At 39.9% G+C, this 5205-nt stretch overlaps 1 long non-coding RNA gene across 1 annotated transcript; it reads left to right on the top strand.

Moving 5' to 3' along the window:
• The first annotated feature begins 511 nt into the window (after positions 1-511).
• On the top strand, positions 512-4886 carry LOC138039241 (uncharacterized). Its single transcript, XR_011130390.1, has 3 exons — positions 512-584; positions 1725-1778; positions 4109-4886. It is a non-coding gene; the product is annotated as an uncharacterized lncRNA (long non-coding RNA).
• Positions 4887-5205: the final 319 nt, after the last annotated feature.

The raw sequence follows: 5205 nt of genomic DNA, 5'->3' as shown, positions 1-5205 counted from the left end.
AGAGTGAAGCCAGGTATTTTTGAAAATTCAAATGCTTTAGTTAATGCCTGATCGAAAATTTCTTTCGGATTGGACATTTAACATTTGTTCCCCCCTCTCTCTCTTCCCCCCCCCCCCTCCCCCCCCCCCCCCCCAAAAAAAAAAAAAAAAAAAACCTCGGTCTATCGAACGAGGCTAGGACGAGTTTGATCATAATTAAAAGACAGCAGAAAATGAATTGCAAATGAAACAGCTGGAGACAGGGCTGAAAAGGTCGTAGTCGATACATTTGGTCCTTCATTCCAAGCCCTTAATTCCGAGGAAAAACGTTAACGTTTACACCAATAACACGACAAAAGGAGTTTTTGCACCGACAGACTCACAGAAGCAACGATGTTTTTATGTTTGCTCTTTTTTCGATGTTCGCGAGTCATTTTCACAATGGCGCCCACGGCCGCGAAAGATCTGACTCGAAACAAATACCAGCATGCACTGCGTTCGCACGCTTCACACAAGCCTTGAATTAATAACCCACACCGGGAGTGTCTTTCAAGCCACGATGAAATTGCTATTTTTCTTCGTTTTTTTCTCTTGTATCTCGTTCGGTAAGTTCTCTCGTATTGTATTTGATGTGAATTATGTTTTATTCAAGGCACTGTCACAGTTTCAGTGGATTTCCGCAACACGCCCTGCGTAAAAAGTCCGTCTGTGGATCTGTGCATCAAACCGAAACATTCCGTGGCACTACCGAGGACGCCTCATACGAATTGAAGTATCCTGGCCATTTGAATCCAGCCTGTTTTCCGAATTCAACTTGAATTTTTCTCTTTTCCATCCCTGAACACGCTTGAAACCTTTAGGTGTAGGGTACGTTTTGCATGCACCTTGCCGGGTTAGCATACTTCAAAGACGTATCCCATTTGAATACTTCACGTTTACTCGCTTAAATGCTCTTGATTACTCATGTGTGGATTGTGTTTGAATACTCTGGGATTCCGTGGCGTTACGATTGCGTATCCAAGGCTTGAATACTTCAATATATTGGCGCACTTCTAATTGACTGCAACTCAGGTGAACACCAGAGGCTGACCTTCTGACGCCTCGTGTACGGACTTAATTTATTCATTCATTTTGTTTATTTTGCCTTTTTACTTAATTTACAGTATTTATAAGTATTTTAAAAGACCGCACTCAGGCAGATGCTTAAAGGCAGTTATTGCTCCAAGGCCAAAGACAATGCTTCCTTTGTACGAGAGAGCGTTGCAGTACAGGCAAATGCCCTTGAAAAGTTATTGGGCGAAAATCTTAGCTACGGCTAGACCGCATACTTTCCTGGCTCCTCTATTTGGATGCTTTTGACTCATAAACAATACAATACAATACCTACTTAATTGACCACTGCCCATAGGGGCTTTTCAGGGCCAATGAAACACAATCACAACAGAATATAGGACATTCAATAACAACAACTGTCAAGAACCCCAACTGGCCGGAGGCAAGCTAGTTGGCTATTTACAAGTGCAGCTGAGAAGTTGAACCAGGGACTACGTGGAACAAATTCAACGAGTGGTCAGAACCTGTCTTGAACCCTGGATCACAGGACCTCAAGGCAGCCGCCCTGACCACAGGGCCGCACTGCTTCCTAACCATTTAAAACTCGGAATTATCTAACCAAAAAGCACTTTTGCTTCGCAATCACCCCTCTGTTCATTTACGCCTTTTAATTTTAACCAATTTCCTTGCAGAGAAAGTCGAAGAGATTTATGATGACGTACAATCATTTCATCAAGAGAATCAAGGCATAGATACTAAAACATTTTTTGTACGATTCTAAAACTGACTGAAATAGCTTAAGCCTTCATTAGTAAATCATGCAATATCATCCGGTATGACTTTTACTATGCTTTATGGTCAAACATGAAAGGTATTTGTGTTGCAGTCTGGCTTGAGAACTATTAAAGTAAAAGCCTACAGATAATGTTTGAATAGTTCATAACGGTGAATCTTGGAAAATTTCAAGTAAGTATTTTTTCAGTAAAGATAAACGGAAAAAAGATCTTACCAAAAATATCTCATGAAACCATTTAATTCCTTTTTGGTTGCTCGAGGGTGAATAGAAGTTGCTTATCGTCATTGAATCAGCCAATCAAAATGCCTGAAAAGCAGTATTCACTTGTGCTTTCCTTGTTTTACTAGGGAACCTGTTGCTGTGTTTTGTTCTTCTGTTTTTGGCCGAGTCGATTGAAGGCGTGATGATGATCACCTTCGAGTTAATCGGCAATTAAAACGCACGAAAAGAGTAATTTACGGTTCTCTTGTGCTATAAATTTATAGCAGTTTTAGGGCGCGTTCGATTGACCGTATTGCAAAATAGGAATACACGGAATAGAAGTTAGAAATCCTTCGTTTTACGGAAATTCACATTAAAATTGTCAAACACCTGCTAGAATGCTATTTTAAAGATATCTTTATTATCCGTGTTGCTTCAAAACGCCAAACATACCGCGCTTTAAATCATCACTCCACCCATGTATTCTTATTCCGGAATAGGGTCAATCGAACGCACCCTTAATGAGCTTGCTCTGGATGCAAAGTGGTAATAGTCAAAAAGGGCGAAAAGACGAGCAGGCTTTAACCAATTTTCTATCCAACAAGAACGAATACGATAAATCTTTATAAAATTTCATGGATGTTTTTGTCGAAGAATTTAGCTTAGCCCTCCCACTAAAAAAATTGGAGCAATTGCAGAATAGCCGGCCCACCAAATGTCCTACTAAAAAAGCTATCAACGCGGTCCGCAGTCCCGAAGTCGATAAATGAAAAGAAAAGTGTTAAAGGGCAAGCTTCCAAACGAGTGCTTTCTTCTTCACAGATCTCGTGAAAAGTGTAGTTAACCAAACCGCGAAATGAAAGCTAACATTTTACGAGAATGCTAATGAGAATGCTAATTTGGTGGGCCGGGTATTCTGCAATCTAGCCAAAAAAATTAACGTGCACAGGAACCCATGAGTAGTCGCCTCCCTGTTTTTAGAACGAACCCTTTAGCGGGAGAATCAGATTTACATCAATTTATATCAATTTGCACAATTTGCATACATTAAGAATAAAACAAAAATAGCAGTTACAAACATTTGCTTGAACTTTGTAACTTTTTATAGACTTAACGTTTCGTATGTTACAACATACATCATCAGTAGTGATTATTATTCAGTTACTGATAAATTTAAATTCAAATATACCTCTCAAACGGACTGGGAACCAACCAATTTGATTTACAACTAACGAAATTAAACGACAAGAAATATGCTAATAAGAGAGATAAAGTTTCTCACTGCCAACGTTTTCATTTAAGGCTGGCCTTAAATCACGGATAAATTTACAATGCATGTTTGATCGACCAGTTGCTAATATTTCACAATGATCCCATTTTATTCAATGGTTGGTTAGAAAACATGATTGGCAATTGAAGATTCGTGACAATTTGTTGTTAGTGCTTTGCATACATTGTTTTTGCCATTTTTGTCTTCGCTTGACAATAACTTTGTTCTGATTGGCCATTCTGAAGAGTGCGTGCAAAACCGAAGGGCTCGTGGCGTTCTAAAAATAGAAAGATACGCGCAGAGGTTAACTCATAGGGTTTGTATGGGGGAGGCAAGCTCCTACTCGTGGGCTCTTGACGTGCACACATTTGCCGGACGCATTTTCCATAGAAGGTCCAACGTGGGTATATAACTTAACAAGGGCTGATAACCGAGATCTAGTGAGTCAAGTGACAAAGCTATTTAACAATTAGACCCGTAGCCCTTGGGGGCGAAGCCGAATGGGCTATTGACCCGTGGCCCTTAGGGTGAAGGGTCTAATTGTTTTAGTATCACCCAACTTGTCGGACAGAAAAGGCAATAATAAAGTTAGCAACTGCAAGTTGAAAATATATTAATTTGAAAAAAAAACGAAAGAAAGCGTCACGCTTTTCGCTACTCGAGGACTATTACTAATAGTCCTCTAGTAGCGTACCCAATCAAAATGCAGCATTTGCATTAGTCCACTAGTTGGGTGATACTAAAATGTATTATCCGACATTGTCCGAGGTTGAGAATTTAATAATCCGTTTAACGTTTTTCCTTTGCAGGTAATCAAGCTGAAGAATTTTACGAAGCCGTGTGAAAAACAATCGCGGGCAAGATTAAGCGTCTACTCTCTACAAGAATGGCGTATTCTTCCACAGAAATAAAATGGTAGTAATTTCCCTCAATCCTGGTATTATTTTTCATGCAGTACTATTTCTACGAAACAAATCATTTCTCATCCTGTTTTAAAATGCAGATTCGGTCGGAGTTCGTCCAAGAAACAGTCAAATTAACTTACACCAGAAAGTCAAAGGCTCCGTGATTAAGCTGTCCACGTGACAGGTTCGTGCGGATTGTCGAGTGATCACATGTTCTGTGACCATTCAGGTTAACAGATTCGGCATATTATTAACAGCTCAATGTGCCGCAAACGACTGAATTTAAATGACTAAGAACGAAAATGACTATTAGATGATTTGACGTCATGCATGGCCGCCATGTTAGAAGGCACGAATAAGGTCGAACAACATATCAATCATCTGCTTCTTTTTTTCGTTCATCACTCAGCATTTGTGCATTTCGCCATCATTATTTGCTATTTTAGAGGTTAGTGTCAAACAACGTCTTCTAGGGGTCCGATTTCGAGGGGTATTCCTCTTGAAAAGGTCATCTTAGCATGGACTTTGCCCGTATATCTTTTATAAAACTACAGTTCAAGCCATTGTCCAGTACCAGAAGCTCGTGACCTTGAAGCGTTTAACTCTGTTTCAGAGCTGGAGTTTAAAAATTTCCTTATTTGGATGTAACGTAGCTCTAGCATTTCTCTGCGAGTGCAGCTTCGATCTTATTTTGTCCATATTTGGGCATAACATTGGTGTTCTAAAATCTCCAGCTTTGTTCCAAGGAAAAGAGTTGCAAGTTACACCCTTCAAGCTAATGTTCTTCTGCCAGTGCTAATTGTACTGTGACTGTTGTACAAAGAAGTAATTTTAGACTGCGGAGTGGCGGGCTTGGTTGCTTTCAGCAAAACTCCCCACGGGAGTACTTTCTCACAGACTCTCTGAACATTATCCATTTTTCATGAGGAACAAGTGCCAGTTTCAATTTCCGCAGGGTTTGTTTTCGTTATATTGAATTTAATTCTACGTTCCGCCGATCA

This window comes from Montipora capricornis, chromosome 2, assembly GCF_036669925.1.
Source record: "Montipora capricornis isolate CH-2021 chromosome 2, ASM3666992v2, whole genome shotgun sequence".
Taxonomy (NCBI): Eukaryota; Metazoa; Cnidaria; class Anthozoa; order Scleractinia; family Acroporidae; genus Montipora; species Montipora capricornis.
The sequence above is the reverse complement of the archived record's forward strand: the minus strand, read 5'-3'. Positions and strand labels throughout refer to the sequence as shown.